General features: G+C 39.8%; 1 pseudogene; it reads left to right on the top strand.

Annotated features, from left to right (window-relative positions):
- The first annotated feature begins 2319 nt into the window (after window positions 1–2319).
- The window catches only part of LOC138432370 (serine/threonine-protein kinase Nek4-like), a 97900-nt pseudogene continuing 74375 nt past the window's right edge, over window positions 2320–25844 (top strand).

Raw genomic sequence — 25844 nt, 5'->3', positions numbered from 1 at the left:
AGTGGCTAAAAGACAAGGAAGGGGTAGAACAAAGGAAGGTCCAAGGACCTGAGCAAGGACTTCAGGTAGAACAAACAGCACTCCTGGCTAGCCCAATTTACATAGGGCATGCCCAGGGGGAGGAGAAAAAGCATATAAAAAGAGGAGCCAAAATTGAGCCAGAAGCCTCTCTTCTCTTCACGTCTTTTGAGTTGGCATGCCCTCATGCCTTGAGGATGTATTTTCCTTTACTTTCTAAATAAAGCTGAGCTGTAACACGGAGACGTAACACTGGTGCATCTGAGGGCTATAACACTGGTCCACCCGAAGGCCGTAATACTGGTCCGTCGCTTCAAATTTTTGTTGCAATGAGACAAAATTGAAGAAATTACACACTTCCCCGACATGTATGGTGCCGTTTATTGAATTTAATATGGTTCAAACAACCTCAGTGCAAGCCTTGCAAGGAGGAGGCCAATCACAGTGGGAGCCCAACTCCGTGAAAGCTCCTGCAGTGAAAGCTGAATGCAAAGAAAACCCAGTGCAGGGGAAGTGACAAGAAGCCCATCATGCTGAAAACCAGGACAGCAGAAAAACAAACTCAGCAGAAAGCTCACAAGGCTCAGTCTCAGATTCCAGAAGACCTTCAGTTAGGGGAGGATGTCCTCACTCCTATGGCTGGAAGAACATATGCCTAACAAAATCTTAATACATTCCTCAAACCCCACAAACAGGCGAACAGTAGTGGGTGCAGTTGAGGGACTCTGGAGAGGCTACTCCTCAGTGTGTCCTGAAGGCTCCACTATCCTGTGTGCTCTTGTAGCTGTTACCCAAGTTGGTGGGGGTTCTTCTGTCCTTAATCTTCTTTGTGCCATGGGTCAGGCTAATGAAAACTGTGAGCACAGGTCAAGAATTTAGCAGATTTTCAGGCAGATTATGAAGGGGATTCATTGGCACATTTTTCCACTGCTTTTTCCTCCTGTCCTTCAGCTCCTCTCTCCCAGGACTTGAGTCTGGCCAAAACCCATGGTGCCTGGCTTCAGGACCTAATGAAGCTCAGGCTCTGAGGTTTCATTGCAAAAATTCAGTTAGAGACACAGTGATAGGTAAGAGGTGGATTTGTTCTGATCCACAGAGAAGCACACTCCACAGGGTGTGGGCCATTGCAGGGCAGGTACTTGACCATGGGATCTGGCATGGCTAGTTTTTGCAAGTTGAGTGAATTCATATGCTAATGAGGGGGAGGATCATCCCAACCATTGGGGAACAACCCACTCCTCCATCTTTGGTGCCTTGGAAATATGCTGCCACCTAGGGGTGTGTCAGTAAGCTTACAGATTGAGGATCAAGGTTTAGTTGAATTTGACTTGTCATCTTGGACCTATTTGATTTTAATCGGTTTGTGTTATGCTCTTGGTCTATGTCATTCTTTCAAAAGTTGTGCTCTGCCCCCTTTCCTTCTGTTTCATGCTCTTTTCCTGAGCCCCATCTGGACCCACAGTATTGCCTCTACAATCTTCTGGAGGGGCAATCAGAAAATAGTTGGCCCATGGGAGAGAAATACTGTATAATATCCAATCACTCTAGGTATTCAAGCCTTCATCTTCCATGTTTCCTACAACTTGTGCAACAGTATTATAATAACCCTGAGAACATCTGGGAAAGGGATCATTTTCTGATCTGTTTGAAGGCAGGACTGAAAGCAGCCCAGCAAAAAGTAATCAGCTATGCCAAGGTCTCAGCAATAACTCAAGAACCCAATGAGAATCCCATTGCCTTTCTGGAAAGGCTAAAAGAGGCCCTCCAAAAGTTTACTTATCTGGACTTATACTCTTATAAGAGACAGGTGATTTTAAAGGACACATTCCTGTTTCAACGTGCATCAGACATCAGGATACAGTTATAACAGCTACAGCAGCAGAATCCCACTGCCCCTTTAGATGAGATGGTCCAGACAGCCACCAATACCTTTTACAATAGAGAACAGGAGAGGGGAGGGAGGCCAAGGCCCAGGAAAAGGAGAAAAGGAGAGAGACAAGGCATGCCCAGATGCTGGCTGCCCTCCAGGGAAGCCCTATGGCAAACCACAGGTCCTTAAAGGACAAGGCAGGAGGCAAATGTCTAATCTATAAACAGGTGGGGCATAGGGCCAAAGAGTGTCCAAACCTTGACAAGTCTCCTAAAATAGCTTGCTACAATTGCCATAAATTGGGATATTGAGTTGCATTCTGCCCTCGGGACCCAAGAGCCTGAAGGTCAAGTGCCAAGCCTTCCCTCTATATAGTTCAACAGGACTGAAGCATCCTGCTTCAGCCAGCTTGCCTGTCACAGATAACCATCATGGCGCTGGAGCCAAGGGTGCAACTAGATGTGGCAGGTAGGTCTGAGAATTTTTTGATTGACACAGGGGCTACTTACTCTGTCCTGACCTCCTACTCTGGAGGCTTCACCTCTGAAAACTGTACCATTTTAGGCGCTACAGGAAAAACAGTTACTAAAAGATTTACCAGAGCACTTCTTTGTTGCTGGGACGGACACGTATTTTCCCACCAATTTCTGGTGGTTCCTGAGTGTCCTCCTCCCTTACTGGGAAGAGACCTTTCCCCGCCTTTGAAATCTTGCAGCTATTGCAGTCCTGATAGAAGATGCCTTAAAACTCTCTTTTGGGGGCAAACTAACTATTTTTATCAGTCACCAAGTGAAACAAATCCTAAATAGGAGAGGCCATTTATGGATGTCTGATCAAAGAATCCTCAGACATCAAGTAGTTCTGATGGAAAATCCAGGCCTCACTATATCCCCTTGTGAGTTTCTTAACCCAGCCACCCTCCTGCCTACCCTCAAGGGCTCTCTCTCCTTTCACTCTTGCCTAGAAACCTTGGACCACTGGACAAAGCCCCGAGAGGAAATGGCAAAAGATCCTCTGACCAATCCTGAGGAAATCTGGTACACTGATGGAGGTAGCTTTGTCTTGGATGGAAAAATAAGAGCTGGATATGCAGTAGTCTCCAATTTTGAGACCATAGAGGCTAAACCTTTGCTGGGTACTTCGGCCCAGTTACCTGAGCTCATAGCCCTGACTTGAGCTTTAGAGCTGGGAAAAGGAAAAACAGTAGCCATTTACACTGACTCCAAGTGTACCTTTCTGGTGCTACAAGCACATGCTGCTATTTGGAAAGAAAGAGGCCACTTGACCACCTGAGAGTCCCCAATCAAATATGGTGATCAAATCCTTAGGGTCTTGGAGGCAGTCCATCTGCCTGCTGAAGTTTCAGTCTCCCACTATAAAGGACACCAAAAAGGGAGCATGGAAGTGGTACAAGGTAACCAACCAGCTGATCAGGCAACTAAGAGAGCAGCATTGCAGAACAATGACCTAATATAAGTTGTCATCATAGTTCCACAGACTAATTTGCCAGAAACTCCTTCATATATTGAAGTTAAGACTCTTAAAATTAAGAGTGAGCAATTTCAAGATCATATGGGGTGGTTCCAAAAGGAGGGACTCCTTTTCCTTCCTGGAAACCTCCAATGGAAGTTGGTTAACTCCTTACATGCCACAACTCATTTAGGGGAATAGGCCTCCAAAGATTACTAGGAAAGTCCTTCAGAGGAACAGGCCTCCAAACAACTATAAGGCAAGTGGTCTCCTCTTGTCCCACTTGCCAATTAAACAGCCTCCAAGGAGCTCGAAGACCCCAACTGGCCCACCCTGTCCAACAATGTGGGACCTACCCAGGAGAGGACTGGCAGATGGACTTCACCTAGATGCCAGTTTCTCAAGGGTATAAATACCTATTAGTCATGACAGATACATTTATGGAATGGATTGAAGGCTCTCCCACTCAGGCTAAGAAGGCTGAGTAGATGGTAAGAAAACTGCTCCATGAAATCATTCTGAGATTTGGTATGCCCAAGTCATTACAAAGTTACAATGGGACATCATTTACTTCTAAGATCACTCAAAGGGTCTCTAAAGCATTGGGCATTATGCATTATCTCCATTGTGTCTGGAGTCCTCAGTCTTCAGGAAAAGTAGAAAGAGCCAACCAATTATTAAAATCAGCAATAAAAAAGGTAACCCAGGAGACCTTCCTGGGAAGGAAGGAGGCTTTACCAATAGCTCTCCTCCACAACCTTATTGTCCCTAAGGAACAGGTTGCTCTTAGTCCTTATGAGATGCTATATTGGAGACCTTTTGTTTATATCAATGATCTTTTCCTAGATACAGAGGCTCAGACCCTCTGGTCTTATACCATGGCCATTGGGCAATTCCAACAAGATATACGCTTGAGGGGTGCCAACCAGGACCCAGAAACTTCTAAAGAGTCACCACTATATGCTCCAGGGACTCAAGTCCCAATGAAAGTCTGGAAAGATGGGTCCTCAAAGGCTCAACTCTAGACCACATGGAAGGGCCCCTACCCTGTAATACTTCCTACCCCCACAGCAGTCAAGATACCAGGACATGACTCCTGAATTCACTACTCACAAGTCAAGCCATGGAATAAAACAGAAGAGGACACTCAATACATCTGTGAGCCCCTGGGAGATTTCAGATACCTATCCTGAACTACAAATGAGTACCATTCTAATAAACACCACCAAAATTAAGTTTCTGGGGATAAGATTTCTCAGGACAGCTCTAACAAGCCAACACAGCTTGGCAGGGGTTCTACTTCAAAAAGGAGATATATCTTCTGATCCCTTAACAAGAAGAGACTTGAGCCATCTTGAATGAGATGTGTTGTTTCTGGGTAAATACCTTCAGCTAAGTTAAAAAAAAAAGTCTCAGAGTCCTCAAGAAAAACATTCAGACCCTACAGGATCTCAAAGAAAGAGATGGGGAGTTCCTGGGGTGGCTACAAACTCTCTTTGGGGATCCTCCTGGCAATGGGAAATTTGGAGTTGACTAATGTCCCTACAAAACAGCTCTTCACAACCAAGATAATCATGATGGCATGATCAGTCATCTAGAGCCAGACATCCTGGAATGTGAAGTCAAGTGGGCCTTAGAAAGCATCACTACAAACAAAGCTAATGGAGGTGATGGAATTCCAGTTGAGTTATTTCAAATCCTAAATGATGGTGCTGTGAAACTGCTGTACTCAATATGCCAGCAAATTTGGAAAACTCAGCAGTGGCCATAGGACTGGAAAAGGTCAGTTTTCATTCCAATCCCAAAGAAAGGCAATCCCAAAGAATGCTCAAACTACCACACTATTGCACTCATCTCACACGTTAGTAAAGTAATGCTCAATATTCTCCAAGCCAGACTTCAGCAATACGTGAACCGTGAACTTCCTGATGTTCAAGCTGGTTTTAGAAAAGGCAGAGGAAACAGAGGTCAAATTGCTAACATCTGCTGGATCATCAAAAAAGCAAGAGAGTTCCAGAGAAACATCTATTTCTGCTTTATTGACTATGCCAAAGCCTTTGACCGTGTGGATCACAATGAACTGTGGAAAATTCTGAAAGAGATGGGAATACCAGACCACCTAACCTGCCTCTTGAGAAACCTGTATGCAGGTCAGGAAGCAACAGTTAGAGCTGGATATGGAACAATAGACTGGTTCCAAATAGGTAAAGGAGTATGTCAAGGCTGTATATTGTCACCCTGTTTGTTTAACTTCTATGCAGAGTACATCATGAGAAACACTGGACTGGAAGAAGCACAAGCTGGAATCAAGATTGCGGGGAGAAATATCAATAACCTCAGATATGCAGATGACACCACCCTTATGGCATAAAGTGAAGAGGAACTAAAAAGCCTTTTGATGAAAGTGAAAGAGGAGAGTGAAAAAGTTGGCTTAAAGCTCAACATTCAGAAAACGAAGATCATGGCATCCAATCCCATCACTTCATGGGAAATAGATGTGGAAAAAGTGGAAACAGTGTCAGGCTTTATTTTGGGGGGCTCCAAAATCACTGCAGATGGTGATTGCAGCCATGAAATTAAAAGACGCTTACTCTTTGGAAGGAAAGTTATGACCAACCTAGATAGTATATTCAAAAGCAGAGACATTACTTTGCCAACAAAGGTACATCTAGTCAAGGCTCTGGTTTTTCCAGTGGTCATGCATGGATGTGAAAGTTGGGCTGTGAAGAAAGCTGAGCGCCAAAGAACTGATGCTTTTGAACTGTGCTGTTGGAAAAGACTCTTGAAAGTCCCTGCAAGGAGATCCAACCAGCCCATTCTAAAGGAGATCAGCCCTGGGTGTTGTTTGGAAGGACTGATGCTAAAGCTTAAACTCCAGTACTTTGGCCACCTCATTGAAGAGTTGACCCATTGGAAAAGACTCTGATTCTGGGAGGGACTGGGGGCAGAAGGAGAAGGGGACGACAGACGATGAGATGGCTGGATGGCATCACCGACTTGATGAACCTGAGTTGGGGTAAACTCCAGGGGTTGGTGATGAACAGGGAGGCCTGATTGCTGCAATTCATGGGGTCACAAAGAGTTGGACACGACTGAGCAACTGAACTGAACTGAATGCCCCTACTAGTTCTTGTTATCACCATATTGATGCTGCTTATGATTGATCCATGTATTATCAATTGTCTAACCCATTTTGTCTCTGCCCAGGTCAACAAGCTACAACATGCTGCGCCAGTTCAAAAAGAAAATACAGCTGACCACAGAAAATATCATTCACCCTTAGATGGACGCTGATATAAGGACTCTGAGCGTGAGATTAACAAGAAGGGGAGGCCAAATGCCCTTCGCCATCCCAGTTCAGCAGGAAGTAGCCAGAAAGACTTCGATGCCCCTTTTCCCAAAGAATTGCGCCTCCCATCTCTTGGGCATGGGGTGGGGTGGGGGGATGTTAGGTATTTAGAATCGGAAAAAGGAGTCCAGAATGGCAGTGGCTAAAAGATGAGGAAGAGAAAAGCCCACAAAACTAGAACAAAGGAAGGTCCAAGGACCAGAGTGAGGACCTCAGGTAGAACAAACAGCACTCCTGGCTAGCCCAATTTATATAAGGCAGGCCCAGGGGAGGAGAAGAAAGCATGTAAAAAGAGGAGCCAAAATTGGGCCAGGGGCCTCTCTTCTCTTTGCGTCTTTCGGGTTGGCATGCCCTCATGCCTTGAGGATGTATTTTATTTACTTTCTAAATAAAACTGTGCTGTAACACTGGTCCATCACTTCAAATTTTTGTTACAACGAGACAGAGCAGAGGAAACTACACACTCCCCCAACAATATGACCCTGGGTAATGAAGAGTTTAACAGATGAGAAATCTCATGTTGTGCCTTACAATTTAATAGCCTGAAAAATCTGGAGCCAATTCTAAAACTATCTCAGAATGGCTATCTACAGATTGGACTTGGTGCTATCCTGGTTAATGTGTTCAGTTCTGCTTGCAGAGTATTGAGGAATAGGTCAGAGGTGCAGAAAGGTAAACATGTTTGTTATGTGTGATATTTTTAGTAAACATGTAAGAGTGCATAAGAAGCACACTGAGCAATTGTGAGAGTAGGAGCGGATGAGCCTTAAGGAAAGCAGGAAGGATGTACCATTATAAAGATTCACTCTTCTGTGTTAATTTAAATGGACCACCATTAGAGGATTTTGAGTGAAGAATACTATGACTTCATCTACATTTCTTTAAAACTTGATTGCTTGGATTGTTTTGTAAAAAATAAAATATTTATGTTAAACCTGGAAACAAGGAGATTTTTTAGGTTGGTATTTAAATAGCCTATGTGACAAATTTGTTAAAGTTCATCAAAAGTAAACAAATTTAATGCTTTGCACAAAAAAGTATTTTATAATTATTTGCTGTTGTGTTTTACATCTAATATAGTGATTGTATCAATATTTCTTAGAAGCTATTAAATATAAATTCACCACCTTCACATATTAATTTATAAAATCCCCAGGCTTTTTGTAGTTAGCAAACTGATGGGGCAGGGGGAAGAGGAACGAGTTTCTAAAAAGAATAACTGAAAGCAGTCCAGTAGTGTTCATAACATATACAATAGTGTTCATGACACATTCAAGAGAATAAATTTTGTAATTTAGAAATGATTGACTCTACTGACAGGAAGGTTATTTACATTTTAGGGTAAATATGTTATCCATTATTGGTTTTCAAATTTGTAAACCAATCATCAGCTATATTTCAAAGTATGCTCTAATGAAGAGGCAATGAAAAAACATTCCAAAGCAAGAAGAAATTTTATGTGATATATATTTTTCTTTAAATATTTCCAGTAAAAAAAAAAAATACTTATCATGGAGGAAATTAGCCAGTCTAAAATACAACATACAGATATTGAATAATCATGCTTTCCACCACAGATAATATATCTCACTATGTCTTGCCAGCACTTAATCACTTTTATGGAATTACAATTTGGTTTTCACTAACTGTGATTTACTTAGTGTGGGCTGATTTATGCCACTGAGCATTTATTTAGTTAATGGAACATTTTAATTTATGACAGAAGGTAGCATAAAATTGCTTTGCATATTTGGATTGCATTACTATTGACTGCCAGTCAAAATTTGAAATGAAACAAAAAATGACAGATAAAAGCATTTTTAGATCAGCTATACCTATCACTGGTAGAGTATAGATTTGAAACAAAATAACATGAGAAACTAGTAGCTTTTGCACTTCCTTCTCCAAACTCTTGACTAGATTTTGCAGTTCTCACTGACATATGGTACTGTCTGTGAAGTCTTTTCAGTGAAGCCTCACAGGGAAAGAGTGAGATGTTTCATAATGTAGTGTCAGCAGTATGGTCTTGGCACCCAGCACTGGGTCTCCTTACATCTGGCCCAGATGGTATGGATCCCTGACTCTTGAAATGTCTGTCTGAGATAAGAAAAGTATTGAAAGCAAACTGGCTGATGGTCTAAACTGATGAATTCAGAATATCACGTATGGGTCAAAGGAACCAGGAACAAGTAAAGCTTAGCCTTCTCCATTAGAAAAGATTTATTTAACCTTTGCCATTAAGTCATATCAATTTGTGTTTAATGGTTGACTTCTAAATATCCATTTCTATACAGCAATTGATCATCCATTCTTCAGGTGTTTCTTTCAGGCTGTGAGACTTTTCTTGAAAGAATATATTAGGAGTAATCTTTCAAAGAATCAGAGACTTCTAGGGTTAAGTTCACATGTTACTGGAAGTGTTTGGGCTGCGTACTTGGTGCCTTATTCACTTACCAGAAGAGTCTGTGCATGGAATGTGTTGGTGGCCTTTGTGGATTCAGTTAACTGGTCTCTTGTCTTCTGGTCTCCTGATGAGTTAGACATATGAAGATCATCAGCAGAAGGCTGAAGTTGGGAGGCTGAAGGTATCAGAGAATAGTCAAGGTATTTATTTCCCCAGCTTTCTCTCTATCAGGCTGCAGTAAGTTGCAGTGGTTATGCTCTCCATTGTTGTTCAGTTGTCATTCGGTTGCTAAGTCATGTCTGGCTCTTTATGACTCCATGGACTGCAGCATGCCATGCTTTCCTGTCCTTCACTCTTTCCCAGAGTTTGTTCAACTCATGTCCATTCAGTCAGTGATGCCATTCAACCAGCTCATCCTCTGTCTCCCTCTTTTCCTCCTGCCTTCCATCTTTCCCAACATCAGGGTCTTTTCCAGTGAGTTGGCTCTTCCTATCAGGTGGCCATAGTAGGGGAGGTTCAGCTTTAGCATCAGTCCTTCCAATGAATGTTGAGGGTTGATTTCCTTTAGGATTGACTGGTTTGATCTCCTTGCCGTCCAAGGGACTTTCAAGAGTCTTCTCCAGCACCACAGTTGGAAACCATCAATATGCTCTCCATATCAGGCCTTATTTCCTGTTGTGTGACCTTCTTCCACAGAGGGAGGGATAGAGATCTCTGAGTTCTGGCAACCCATCATTCCCCTTTCTCCTTTAACTTCAGGTTGGTTATGGCCCACCATTGTTCTTAGCCCCAAGATGCTCTACCATCTTTTATTAGCTTTTCTTTGATTTAACCATGCTTTTGCAAAGAGTTTATTCATGAAAGTGTTGGCAGTATCCCTACTTGAGTGTGCCATTCTGTGTTCTTGCCGTATCCTGATGATATTTTAGAGGCTTGAATCCCCATTATAGCTTTATAAGTTATCTTCTAAATGATCGTCTTGATCTCATGTTTGAATGAATATAGTAAAATGGAGCCTGCTCTCTCTTTAATCAATGTCTAACTGAATGTAATCTCTTATTTATGGCAAAACAGCAGTAACTGTGCAACTGTAGATAAAATGTTTTAATGTTTTTGCATAATTAGAAATTTTTGAACATGGAAAACTGGAATCTGCAGTAAAGGAAAATATTTGGAGGCTAAAAGGTTAATAAAATAGATAGAGGCCTTTAGAGAGACTTATCACTACCTGGAGCCATAGGTATACATTTCAAAACATAATAAAACCAAAAATGATTCATTTATGTTCAAAAGATTTGCAAGCTAGCGACTGACTTCTCTTCAAAGAGAATATATTTGGGAGATAAGGTTTCCCTCCCATTCACACGATGGGGTAAAGCAGATCACCAACAGTTTTTATATAAATTCCAGATTCAAAATTTTAAAATACACCCCTTTATACATATGTCCAGCCATCTGGCTCTCATTCTGTTACCCAAAAGAAGTGAATGGAGTATAGGGAACCAATAGAATCACTGTTATTAGTAATAATAATGTTTCCTTAGATCTAGAAATCTGCTTTCTGGACAAAATTAATATAGATATTAAAAATTTGGATCAGTTTCCTTTCCATCTTTGGATTGAGTATATAAACATGTAAAAGGGGCTACCTTTTCAGAAGACAGCAGTTTTGGGTTCTGATCTTGGTGTCCTAAATATTTTGCCTAGTCTTCAAATATCATGGACTAAAGTTTCATTAACCTGTTGGTTGTTCTTTTACAGAAACTCCTTTATATTCATTTGTTAATTAAATTCTATAGTACACCTTACCAATGGAAACTATATTGTTTTTATTCTTCTACTTACTATGTACAGGCATTAGTTTGGGGGAAAAAAAAAGTAGGAAATATCAAGGCCACAAGGACAATTATAATGTTTCTATAATGTATCATCATCAGGAAGAATCGATTCTAATCATTTTCAGTCTTTACGCAACTAGCTCAAGATTCATATTTAAAAAAAAAAAAAAATGTTTGGCCTTGATTGGATTACATAGGCATTCTGGGTGGAGAGAAGGTGATTCATTTTGACTGACATCCCATCCCAGTCATTTGCAAAAGAAAGAGCATTCTATAAAAGAGAATAAGAATATTATTACTAGAAAACAAAGATATATGTATACTAAGGTGTCAAAAATAATATTAATAAAGGATTTTGTAAAGAAAGTAAGGAATGTGGGAAAGGGGAAAGGCAAGGATGAGAAAGGTAATTTTGGAAACAGGTAAAGATTCCAGTTTCTGGTAAAGAAGAGAATAAGGAGAAATATGTGATGGAAAAGTTAAAATTGGGAGGGATTGTTGGTGATTTTTATTTTATTTTAGCTTTTGTTTGTTGTTTTGTTTTGTTTTGTTTTGTTTTTTTGCTTGCAGCAGACCAAATTGAATGTTATATTAAGGGAGATGGAAATTCCAATCAAGAGACAATCCCCAGGGAAAATGCAGTTTTAATAAAGGTGGCAAAATAAAGTGTTTTCAGACCAAAAAACAGAAAACAGCATCAAAATCTGAGAACGTTCATTTTCAGCATAGCTTTACTAAAAGAAATACTAAACACAGAGAAAAATACTATCAGCAGGAAACTCAAATTCAGGAAGGACTGAAGAATTATACAAAGAGGAAATACATGGACAAATTTAAATAAATGAAAATACACAACAATAACAGGAATATGCTATGCAAATTAAAATATAAGTAAAAGTATAGATTTGAAACAATAATGCAAAGATCAATTCAGTTCATTTCAGTCATTCAGTCCTGTGTGACTCTTTGCAACCCGTGAACTGCAGCATGCCATCACCAACTCCCAGAGCTTACTCAGACTCATGACCATTGAGTCAGTGATGCCATCCAACCATCTCATCCTCTGCCATCCCCTTTTCCTCCTGCCTTTAATCTTTCCCAGTATCAGGGTCATTTCCAATGAGTTAGTTTTTCACATCAGGTGGCCAAAATATTGGAGTTTCAGCTTCAGCATCAGTCCTTCCAATGCATATTCAGGACTGATTTCCTTTAGGATGTTCTGGTTGAATCTTCCTGCAGTCCAAGGTACTCTCGAGAGTCTTCTCCAATACCACAGTTCAAAAGCATCGATTCTTCAGCACTCAGCTTTCTTTATAGTCCAACTCTCACATCTACACATGGCTACTGGAAAAACCATAGGTTTGACTAGACGGACCTTTATTGGCAAAGTAATGTCTCTGCTTTTTAATATGCTGTCTAGGTTGGTCATAACTTCTTTTCCAAAGAGCAAACGTCTTTTAATTTCACGGCTACAGTCACCATCTGCAGTGATTTTGGAGCCCCAAGAATATAAAGTCTGTCACTGTTTCCATAATCTCCCCATCTATTTGCCATAAAATGATAGCATTGGGTGTCATGATCTTAGTTTTCTGAATATTGGGTTTTAAGTCAACATTTTTTTCTCCTCTTTCACTTTCATCAAGAGGCTCTTTAGTTCTTCTTTGCTTTCTGCCATAAGGGTGGTGTCATCTGCATATCACAGGTTATTGATATTTCTCCCAGTGTTTCTCATGATATACTCTGCATATAAGTTAGATAGACAGGGGGACAATATACAGCCTTGATGTACTCCTTTTCCGATTTGGAACCAGTCTGTTGTTCCATGTCCAGTTCTAACTGTTGCTTCCTGACCTGCATACAGATTTCTCAGGGGGCAGATCAGGTGGTCTGGTATTCACATTTCTTGAAGAATTTCCCACAGTTTGTTGTGACCCACACAGTCAAAGGCTTTGGTATAGTCAATAAAGCAGAAGTTGATGTTTTTCTAGAACTCTCTTGCTTTTTCTATGATCCAAAGGATGTTGGCAATTTGATCCCTGGTTCCTTTGCTTTTTCTAAATCCAGCTTGAACATCCAGAAGTTCATGGTTTAAGTACTGTTGAAGCCTGGCTTGGAGAATTTTGAGCATTACTTTGCTAGTGTATGAGATGAGTGCAGTTGCAATCTTAGTTTGAGCATTGTTTTGCATTGTCTTTCCATGGGACTGGAATGAAAACAGACCTTTTCCAGTCCTGTGGCCACTGCTGAGTTTTCCAAATTTGCTGGCATATTGAGCATAGCACTTTCACAGCATCATCTTTTAGGATTTGAAATAGCTCAACTGGAATTCCATCATGTTCACTAGCTTTATTCATAGTTATGCTTCCTAAGACCCACTTGACTTCACATTCCAGCACGTATGGCTCTAGGTGAGTGATCATGCCATTGTGACTATCTGGGTCATGAAGATCTTTTTTTGTATAGTTCTTCTATGTATTCCTTCCACCTCTTCTTAACATTTTCTGCTCTGTTAGGTCTATACCATTTCTGTCCTTTATTGTGCCCATCTTTGCATGAAATATTCACTTGGTATCTCTGATTTTCTTGAATAAATCAGTACTCTTTCTCATTATACTGTTTTCCTCTATTTCTTTGCATTGATCCCTGAGGAAGGCTTTCTTTATCTCTCTTTGCTATTCTTTGGAACTCTCCATTCAAATGGGTATATCTTTCCTTTTCTCCTTTACCTTTCACTTCTCTTCTTTTCACAGCTATTTGTAAGGCCTCCTCAGATCACCATTTTGCCTTTTCGCATTTCTTTTTCTTGGGGATGGTCTTTATCAGTGCCTCCTGTACAATGTTAGGAATTTCTGTCCATAGTTCATCAGGCACTCTGTCTATCCGATCTAGTCCCTTGAATTTTTATCTAATTCCTTGAATCTATTTAATCTAATCCCTTGAATCTACCAACAAAACAAGCATTAGTTGAAGTTATGCTGATATTAAAATTGACTTCAAGAAAAGTATTATTAATGGAGACTAAAGGAAATATTTTGAAATGGTAAGACGATCATTCTACTAGAAAAAGTTATGCATTTCTAAGTCTAGCTCAATCAAATGCTATAGCTTCAAAATATATCAAGCAAAAATGCACAGAAATAGAGGAAGACAGCATGAATCCAATAAAACATGTACATTACCACATGTAAAATTGTATAGCCAGTGGAAATTTACTGCATGATGCAGGGAGCTCAAAACCAAAATCTGAGAAATGTATTTAAACATTGCTTCAAGGGCAAACAAACAAAATATAATGAGAAGTTGTTAAAAAAAAAAAGCAATTAGATAATTAACTAACTTTACTTAGTTATTTTAGAGTATTTTACCCCAACATAAAAGAATACATATTCTTTGAAATTTACATGAGATATTTACCAAAACAGCCAGTAAGATGAGTAATAATGAAAGCCTAATAAATATAAAATGATTCAGAATATTTTTATTAATCATTAGAAATAAGGAACAATAACAACAAGAAACAAAATCATATCAAACTGTTTGGGAATTAAGCAGTACAGCTTAAAATACCTCATTTTTTAAGGAAGAAATCAGAAAGGAAATAAGTATTTGCATTGGATTATTGTAATGGAACATGTCAAGACCCATAGAATACATTTAAAGCAGTGCTAAGAGGAGAAGTTATAGTTTTAAATACACTTATTAGAAACACAACTTCTTAATAAATGAATTAAAAAATGGTGATTCAAACCTGATAAATAGAAGAAGGAAATAAGAGCAGAAATCAAAAACATGGAAGACAAAAGGTAACAAAAGAACAATTCCAATATTTTTTCCTTAAAACAATTGGTAAAATTATAGTATGACCAGCCATGGACAAATAAAGAAAGCATAAAGTATAAACAAGAAAGAAAATGGTAGCATCACTATACTGCAGACATTAAAAACTCAAAAGAATAAATGATGAATAACTTCTCTCCATTAAAACTGATTTAGAAAAGGACAAATATTTTGAAAACTAAAAAAAAAAAGAATATAAACTCTAAATAGTTATATTTATTAAATTAATTGAATCTATGTGAAAACCTTCCTGGAAATAAAATTTTAGTCCCAGCTAACTATATTACTGACTTATCCCCTAAATTTAAAAAAGATTTGAATCCTAGAATCTTATGTAAACTTTCCTCACCAAGGAAAGTTTCTCAACAAAGAGAAAGCGAAATGCTTGGTAATTCATTTTATGAGGTTAATATACCTGGCGTACAAAAACATGACAAAGGACAGCACAAAAAGAAAGAAAGAAAGAAAATATACAGACGATTTCCAAAGATGGCTCTAAGTATCTAACAAAGTAGCAATAAGTCTTCCCAGAAATACTAAAAAAAAAAAAAGATAACATACAAAACCAAGGGGAATTTGGTTCAGGATTGGTTGAGCATTTAGTAATAATTTTTTAAAAATATGGATTGGTGCATGGAGAGATGGATAATTATGTGATGACACAATTGTAGAAAAATCTTAACAATCACAAGATGTGGTTGCTGTTAATATATGTGTTCCCTGTAAAATTATCTCACCTTATCTGTATGTTTGGGTTTTTATAAAACTATTTGAAAACTATAGAATTTTAAACATCAAACACTCAAATGCATCACTATATATAGGGAAAGGAAAGAGAAGGATCATTTATATGATAATTTCAATAGATTCAGAAAAATTATTTGACAAAACTGAACATCCAGTAATGACTGAAAATTCTCATACAAGTAAAAATAAAAGGCAATATCTTTAATCTGATTAAGAAGATCTACCAAAAAAAAAAAAAAACTATATCAAGCAACCCTATATCTGGGTTGAAAGAGTCCCCTCTGAGGTTGAAGACGTAGCAGTGATAGAAGGATATAAATTGATATGTAATATAACTACCTCTATTCCACATTGAACCAAGGTCCTGGCAGTGCCATAAAGAAATGAAAGGAATAATAATTTGAAATGAAAAAATAAAAGTGTTACTTTTCACAGATAATGTGACTGTGATAGAGGAAACCCAAGGGAACTTACAAGAAAAGTTATTAGAATTATTCATAATATTACTAAGGTAACAGAATACACTTGTATTTCCAATAAACAATAGAAAAAGTCTGGTGTATTTTTATTTCCATAACATCAAAACTTTAGTCGCTCATTCCAGTGTGACTCTTCCTAACCAAATGGACTGTAGCCTACCAGGCTCCTCTGTCCATAGGATTCTCCAGGCAAGAAAACTGGAGTGGGTATCCATTCCCTACTCCAAGGGATCTTCCCAATCCAGGGGTCAAACCCAGGTATCCTGCATTGCAAGCGGATTCTTTACTGTGTAAGCTTTCCTAGTGGCTCAGACAGTAAAGAATCCACCTGCAATGCAGGAGAGCTGGGTTCACACCCTGGATTGGGAAGATCCCCTGGAGAAAGGAATGGCTACCCACGCCAGTATTCTTGCCTGGAGAATCCGCAGACAGAGGAGACTGGTGGACTACAGTCCATGGTTTCACAAAGTCAGACACAACTGAGTGACTAAGCACAGAACACAACACACAACATCACAAACTTTAAGTTACATGAAAATGTGTAAGATCTCCGCAGTGTATAGCACTGAATAATATTGATAAATATTGAAGAGTGTTTGTGGGTTTGGAATATTTAGAATTATGAAAATGTCAATTCTGCCCAGTTGATCTACAGATTCAATTGAACCCCAATCTGAATCACTGTGGGTATCCTGTGTGTGTGTGTGTATGCTCATATGCACCTATGAGCATGTGGGAGTTGATGTATATGAAAATTTTAATGACCAGAAATAGCCAAGGCAGTCTTGAAGAACAACAACAACATTTAAGTACTTACGCTGTGAGATAGAAAGATGTATTTTGAAACTATGACAATTATTCAGTGTAGTAGTAGTGCAAAGGGAGAAAAATAAACCAATGAAACAGAGGAGAGTCCATAAATAAGTTAACATATAGAGTCATTTGGGGATTGATTTGTTATATATTCTGCTTATCAAATTATCTCAAAACTTAGCAGCTTAAAACAACAAACATTTATTATCTCATATACTTTCTATGTGTCATGAATTCTAGTGTAGCATAGCTGGATGCTTCTAGTTCAGGGTCTATCATGAGGTAACAGTCAAGCAGTCAGCTGCGGGGCTGCAGTATCAGCTTCCAAGTTCACTCAGTTGCTTCAGGAAAGAGGCTTCAGATCCTCATCACATGAGTGCCTCCATAGGCTTTCATGGCAGCTGGCTTCCTCCAGCAAGTTCTCTGAGACAAAGCGAGGGTAAATGGGAGAGCATTCAAAATAGAAGGCACATTCTATCATAGCTTAATATTGGTAGTGACACACTAGTACTTCCAAGTGGGCCTTAGAAAGCATCACTACAAACAAAGGTAGTGGAGGTGATGGAATTCCAGTTGAGCTATTTCAAATCCTGAAAGATGATGCTGTGAAAGTGCTGCACTCAATATGCCAGCAAATTTGGAAAACACAGCAGTAGCCATAGGACTGGAAAAGGTCAGTTTTCATTCCAATCTCAAAGAAAGGCAATGCCAAAGAATGCTCAAACTACCGCACAATTGCACTCATCTCACATGCTAGTAAAGTAATGCTCAAAATTCTCCAAGCCAGGCTTCAGCAATACGTGAACTGTGAACTCCCTGATGTTCAAGCTGGTTTTAGAAAAGGCAGAGGAACCAGAGATCAAATTGCCAACATCCTCTGGATCATGGAAAAAGCAGGAGAGTTCTAGAAAAACATCTATTTCTTCCTTATTGACTATGCCAAAGCCTTTGACTGTGTGGATCACAAGAAACTGTGGAAAATTCTGAGAGAGATGGGAATACCAGACCACCTGACCAGCCTCTTGAGAAATCTGTATGCAGGTCAGGAAGCAACAGTTAGAACTGGACATGGAACAACAGACTGGTTCCAAATAGGAAAAGGAGTACATCAAGGCTATATATTGTCACCCTGCTTATTTAACTTCTATGCAGAGCACATCATGAGAAACGCTGGACTGCAAGAAACACAAGCTGGAATCAAGATTGCCAGGAGAAATATCAATAACCTGTGATATGCAGATGACACCAGCCTTATGGCAGAAAGTGAAGAGGAACTAAAATGCCTCTTGATGAAAGTGAAAGTGGAGAGTGAAAAAGTTGGCTTAAAGCTCAACATTCAGATCATGGCATTTGGTCCCATCACTTCATGCGGAAACAGTGGAAACAGTGTCAGACTTTATTTCTTTGGGCTCCAAAATCACTTCAGATGTTGACTGTAGCCATGAAATTAAAAGATGCTTACTCCTTGGAAGAAAAGTTATGACCAACCTAGATAGCATATTCAAAAGCAGAAACTACTTTGCTGACTACAGTCCATCTAGTCAAGGCTATGGTTTTTCCTGTGGTCATGTATGTATGTGAGACTTGGACTGTGAAGAAGGATGAGCGCCGAAGAATTGATACTTTTGAACTGTGGTGTTGGAGAAGACTCCTGAGAGTCCCATGGACTGCAAGGAGATCCAACCTGACCATTCTGAAGGAGATCAGCCCTGGGATTTCTTTGGAAAGAATGATGCTAAAGCTGAAGCTCCAGTACTTTGGCCACCTCATGTGAAGAGTTGACTCATTGGAAAAGACTTTGATGCTGGGAGGGATTGAAGGCAGGAGGAGAAGGGGATGGCAGAGGATGAGATGGCTGGATGGCATCACTGACTCAATGGACGTGAGTCTGAGTGAATTCTGGGAGTTGGTGATGGACAGGGAGGCCTGGTGTCCTGTAATTCATGGGGTCGCAAAGAGTCGGCTACGACTGAGCGACTGAACTGAACTGAATTCGTACTTTCGCTTATTGTTATTAGTTACCCAGGCCAAGCTTAATACTACTTAGGAGAGGAGTACACAAGGCCAGTCTCTTGCATACAAGAGAGAAAGTACTAGGATATTTTTCTAAAGACCATGAGGAGAGAAAATCTGACTATGCATATAAAGATAGAGCCTTAAAAAAAGAGTGACATGGAATAGAGTAAAGATAAATGAGTAAACGTTTTTACATTTAAGGTGAGTGAAAAAAGGAAGACAATATGAAAAGATGCAATATTAATTCAAAAATTCTCAGACATTTTTCTATGATGAATCAGTATTTTTGGAAATACAATTATGTACAGAGGGCGAGAGGAAACAGGGGACAGTTGGATTTTTGAGGAAAACAAGGTTGTAAAATAATTTGAGGAGCTGTATCAGGGGGTTAGAGCTTCCCAGTTGGTGCTAGTGGTAAAGAACCCACCTGCCAATCCAGGAGACATAAGAGAGGCAGGTTTGATCCCTGAGTGGCAAGATCCCCCTGGAGGAGGGCGTGGCGTCTCACTTGAGTATTCCTGCCTGGAGAATCCCGTGACGCAGGAGCCTATCATGCTACAGTCCATAGGGTCACAAGAATCAGACACAACTAAACTGACTTAGCATGCACATACCAGGGAAGTTAATAATAAAACATTAATGACTGTAAATATTTCCATCATAATATTAACACAACTTCCATCACAAAATACAGATTATAAATAAGGTGCAATAAAGTTTATTGTTTATAAAAGGAAGATAATTTAGATATGCATATGTTTGTATTGTTACCTCTAATCATTTTGTTAGCTTATCTGTGCTTAAAGAACATTTTTATAAAAGAACTGGCCATGTCTCTCTCATTTGTATTAAATAAAGATCTATTTTATTTATATTTTCACTTGTCATAATAATATGTAGCCTTCCTCAAATGCCTTTAAGCCTATGAGTGGTCACTTTTCTTTAAAATGTGTTCAAGTTAACTTTTAATTCATGCCTGGTTATATCAGTATAACTCTATATATATTATTTTGCATGTTGATATTTACATTATGCTCTTGTTGAAAAATAATTACTTATGTGTGAGAGAATCAGTTGTGGTTTTGTTTCAAAAATCCTTGATAGAATCATTCATTATCCAGTAAGAGGTTGTTTTTCTTACTCCTTACTCTAGGAAGGTATACTTTGAGTAATTAAATTAAAGGGCTTGATTTCATATAGTTGGTTGGTTGGTTCAGTCGCTAAGTCGTGTCCAACTCTTGTGACCCCATGGACTGTAACCCACCAGGCTCCTCTGTCCATGGGATTCTCCAGGCAAGAATACTGGAGTGGGTTGCCATTTCCGTCTCCAAGGAATCTTCCCGACACAGGGATCAAACCTGGGTCTCTTGCATTGCAGGCGGTTTCTTTATCAACAGCTACGAGGGAAGCCCCGTCAGAAATTCCAGCCCCTGTTTACAGTCATGGCGGCTCATTTTTCCTTTCTGCATACACTGTCCCCTCCAGTGCCCCCGAAAGGGCCCCCCTGGCTGGAACCATTTCCTGGTTGTCTGAGGTAGGGTGAACCGGGGAAGGAGCGGCTTCTCCTTCCTTCCCCGGTTCAACCTGAGGAACTCATGTCAGCGGAGCAGGCTCTGGAGGTCTCGGGCTGGCTAGGCTGGCCTCCCTGGCCACACAGTGTAGGACACTCCAGCTGACCGAGCCCCTCTTGCCTCGACTTCTGCGGAAAACCTTTCAAACCCTCCCCTTTAGTTGTCTCTGCCTGTGGGAGCAAGGGAGCACAGGCTCTTCCAGGGAAGACTGGGTGCCCCCCATCCATGGGTGCCCCCCATCCACCAAGTCGCACAGGTGTGCAGGGTAGGAAGACTGTAGGCTGGGGAGCTGGGTGGTGACCAACCCTCCAGGGCTCCCTGGGACATGTTACCCTGTCTTTAAGCACCCTCGCTGCTCTTCATATCGTTCAATTCAGTTCAGTTCAGTCGCTCAGTGGTGTCCAACTCTTCGCGACCCCATGAAATGTAGCACTAGGCCTCCCCGTCCATCACCAACTCCCAGAGTTCACTCAAACTCACGTCCATTGAGTCGGTGATGCCATCCCGCCATCTCATCCTCTATTGTCCCCTTTCCCTCCTGCCCCCAACCCCTCCCAGCATGAGAGTCTTTTCCAATGAGTCAACTCTTTGCATGAGGTTGCCAAAGTACTGGAGTTTCAGCTTTAGCATCATTCCTTCCAAAGAACACCCAGGACTGACCTCCTTCAGAATGGTCAGGTTGGATCTCCTTGCAGTCCATGGGACTCTCAAGAGTCCTCTCCAACACCACAGTTTGTATCGTTAGTATGACCTTTTTTTTCCATTTCAGTAAGATTATTGACAATATTTAGCTCTTTAGTTAATGCATTTTTTATTTCTTTCCAGGAAATCCAGTATTTGCTTATTATCTTTAGGCTCACATTTTAAGCTTCACCAGTGATTTGGTCATGGCATGCTCTCATTTTTATTTGTTTTAATGACGATTATCATTCATTTGAAAGATGAGGTAAAAAAGTATAGTATGTTTTAAATTTATTCTGATGTAATGTATAGATAGATATAAGTACCTCAAACTTGTAACAGACTACTCAAAGAAATCAAGATTTACAGTAAAATATTTTCACATTTTAGGAAAATTTGCATATTAAATTTATTTTCTGTAATTTTACTCAACTGGTCAGTAATTATAATTGATAGATCTTCAGAGATTTGATAAAAACAAAATCTTTGCTTACATTTTACTTGTGGATAAAATCAAATAACATGTTATTTTTATCACTTATTTAAGCATAAACCTCACTAATTAAAAAAAGAATCTCAAAAGGAAACAAAAGGAAATGGAAAGGTTTCTCAATGCATAAAAGCAAAATAAGAAACCATAAGATATAGATGTAACTAATTTAAAAAAATAATTCAAAACTAATTCAAAAAAGCAAAACTTTTATAGAATCCTATAAGATTAACAATGGAAAAATTGGAAAAATAATTCTCAACACATCCTTTTTCAGACAAAATATTAAATGTGTCACTATATAAAGAGCTTTACAACTTGAGGTCAAACTAAAGCTACATTACCTTTAATGTTCCATTTATAGAACTTAACAGAAGTAGCTTTTCCCCATCTTAGGGACTTCTCATCTCCAAATATACCCAAGGAAATCTAGTATTTACTTGCACTGGCCCACTGATCAGTTTACTACTAGTTCATTTTTTGCCACCTGTCAGGAGAGCAAAGACTCTGATATTCACTGGACTCAGACATAGGACTTCCTAATGTACTAATGATCCCTCTTTTAAATTTAATTGCCAGCAGACCTCTTTCTACCATTCTAGTGAGAACAGAGATGAACCAAAGTAGCTGGAGGCCAGAGGTTTTCCAATCACTTTATCAATGGAAAAGGTAGTTTTGGGAGTCCCATCCTTTCTGGGCGGGCCAGGCAACCTGGCCATCTACCTAGAATATCATTCATGCATGAGTGTATGCTAAGCCATTCTAGTCATGTCTGACTGTTTGTGACGCTATGGACCATAGCTCACCAGACTCTTCTGTCCATGGAATTCTCCAAGCAAGAATACTGAAGTGTATTGCCATGCCCTCCTCTGGGGGGTCTTCTGAACCCAGAGATCGAATACCACCCTCCTCCAAGTCCTACCTCTGCCAGAAGACTGGATTTGAGGAAAGGCTCAAGAATCTCTCCTCCTAGGAATTAATATCACAGTATTTTTGTGTCAGTGTCAACTATTTCTCTGCAAATTTGCAGTGAATGAACCTAGCCACCAGAATTCTAAGAGAAAATAACAAAAATAAATGTGACTGAAATATGTCCCAGAGCACAGGTTGTTCAGTTTTTATCAGTGAGCATCTTACAACATATGTGGTTTTCTGTGTGTGTGTGTGTGTGTGTGTGTGTGTGAAAAATAGTATGAACAATGTATTAAATACCATCAACTATTGTTGGGATGGTTACATGCAGGATTCTCTTAGTTTTATTCCTTATAGTTTCTCTCTCTGCTAAAGTTTGAACATATGGTCATACTTAATTAAGGAAAAAAGTATTAGTTTTTAAAGTAAATTTTAGTATTGATACCAGTCCTATTTCATTTCCCTGCTAACATTAATGAACAGAAAACTCTTTAAAATTCTCTTGACTATATTCCATTAAAAATATAATCTACCTTTCTCCTTAACATATGGATAAGTTTATTTGAAATTTTCAAAGACTATTAGTAGCAATAATAGTCAATCAACCAAGTAATTAGCTTGATGTAATTGGCTTATTGATATCCAGGAAGGTACTCTATAAGCAATCTTTGAAATTCACTCATTCGACAAACAGTTATTAGGCTTATTATAGGCTAGACACCGGGATTCTAAAATAATTAAAACATAGATTTTGCCATGTATGAAAAGCAAAATGTATGGCAGAAACAAATAGATAAAATACTGAACAGAATACTACTCCAGAAGTGCTCTAATTATGAGTATCCTAGCATAACAAAAGTACAGTTCATGATACTCATAATTAGAGCACCGTTGGAATAGTATTCTGTTCAGCGTTTTATCTATTTGTTTCTGCTATTTATTTTGATTTTCCTACATAGCAAAATCTATAATTTATTTTATAAGCCCAGTGTCTAGGCTTTAATAGGTCTACAACTGTTTGTTGAATGAATTCTTGTCTACCTTTCAGTGATCAGATTTTACTTTGTACCTAGCAGAGTTTTAAGAAACTTAGGAATACAAACTGTTACTCTGTAATTTATCAAACCAAACCATTCTGACTTTTCAATATACTCAGTTTATATTTAGTTTTTTAAAAAAGCAAATATTCTGAAAATATACCCTATAGCAACAAAACTTAGCCTTATCTAAGTTTTGACAAATGAGTAGAAATAGTCTCAGTAATTCAAAGAGCTGTGCTATTAATTGCAGGTTAAAGATAATTTCCTTGACTTTATGCATTTTTATTTCCTCACAATTAAAACATTTGTCGCAATTAAAAATTTCATCATTATTGAAAGCTGCTGCTGCTGCTGCTAAGTTGCTGCAGTCATGTCCGACTCTGTGCGACCCCAGAGATGGCAGCCCACCAGGCTCCCCCGTCCTTGGGATTCTCCAGGCAAGAACACTGGAGTGAGGTATCATTTCCTTCCCCAATGCATGAAAGTGAAAAGTGAAAGTGAAGATGCTCAGTCACATCCGACTCATAGAGACCCCATGGACTGCAGCCTACCAGGCTCCTCTGTCCATGGGATTTTCCAGGCAAGCATACTGGAGTGGGTTGCCATTGCCTTCTGCTAGAGTCAAAAGATCCCTTGCTTGTTAAGTATTGCACATTTTCAAGGGCAAGTATTTTGCTATACTTCTTCAAGCAATCTGACTCTTCATAATATTGAACTAGGGCAATACTTGGGCTTCCCAAGTAGTGATAGTGGGAAAGAATCCACATGCCAGTCCAGAAGACATAAGAGACATGACTTTGATCTCTGGGTCAGGAAGGTTCTCTGGAGTTGGGCATGACAACCCACTCCAGTATTCTTGCCTGGAGAGCCCCAAGGACAGAGGAGCCTGGTGGGCTACAATCCATAGTGTCACAAAAAGTCATATACAACTGAAGCAACTTAGCACAACTGGTGCTCCATAAACAATCAATAAGTCACTGACTACTATTCCAGTAATACTCAACTTTCTTGAGTATTGCCCACTCAAGCAAGAGAAAAGTCCTACCTTAACTCCAGTATAGTATGGAAATTTGAGACTACATAAAACTTGATATTATATGTATGCTAGATGTTTATTTTGAGAGAAAAGTGTATTCTACAAATCTAAGGATTTATATTTTAATTTCTGAAGAATGCACAAGTGCATACGTATATTGCTATAGATATTTCTGAGGAGCTTTGAATCTTACAACTTGTCGCTTTTATCTCCCCAGGAACCTTATGGATTACCTGGGTATATGTGTTATCTATTTCATGAAAGCAAGAGAGAGAGAGAGAAATAGATTTCCTAGTTTATAAATAACTAGTGTATAGGACACTAGTTAGTTAGGGCTGCGGCTAAGAGGAGCTACCCCGCGACCGAGGTCAGTGGCGGCCGGGAGGAGACACCCCGTGTCCGAGGTCAGGGCAACAGCCAGGAGGAGCTACCTCACGCCCGAGGCCAGGGGCGGTGACCTTGAAGAGCCACCCGGAGCCCGAGGCCAGGGGCGGCAGATGGGAGGAGCAACCCGAGGAGTGGTGTCTGCACAGGAGGGCCTAGAGGAGCTATCCCACACTGAATGTCAGGAACGGTGGTGGTAAGGAGATACCCCTCGTCCAAGGTAAGGAACAGTGGCTGTGCTTTGCTGGAGCAGCCGTGAAGAGATACCCCACACCAAGGTAAGAGAAGCCCGAGTAAGATGGTAAGTGTTGCAAGAGGGCATCAGAAGGCAGACACACTGAAACCATACTCACAGAAAACTAGTCAATCTAATCACACTAGGACCACAGCCTTGTCTAACTCAGTGAAACCAAGCCATGCTCACAGGGCAACCCAAGACGGGCGGGTCATGGTGGAGAGGCCTGACAGAATGTGGTTCACTGGAGAAGGGAATGGCAAGCCACTTCAGTATTCTTGCCTTGAGAACCCCATGAACAGTATGAAAAGGCAAAATGATAGGATACCGAAAGAGGAACTCCCCAGGTCATTGGGTGCCCAATATGCTACTGGAGATCAGTGGAGAAATAACTCCAGAAAGAATGAAGGGATGGAGCCAAAGCAAAAACAATACCCAGTTGTGGATGTGACTGGTGATAGAAGCAAGATCCGATGCTGTAAAGAGCAATATAGCATAGGAACCTGGAATGTCAGGTCCATGAATCAAGGCAAATTGGAAGTGGTCAAACAAGAGATGGCAAGGGTGAACGTCGACATTCTAGGAATCAGCAAACTAAAATGGACTGGAATGGGTGAATTTAACTCAGATGACCATTACATCTACTACTGTGGG

This window comes from Ovis canadensis, chromosome 2 (assembly GCF_042477335.2).
Source record: "Ovis canadensis isolate MfBH-ARS-UI-01 breed Bighorn chromosome 2, ARS-UI_OviCan_v2, whole genome shotgun sequence".
In the NCBI taxonomy this organism is placed as follows: Eukaryota; Metazoa; Chordata; class Mammalia; order Artiodactyla; family Bovidae; genus Ovis; species Ovis canadensis.
This window is presented reverse-complemented; position numbering and strand designations above follow the sequence as displayed.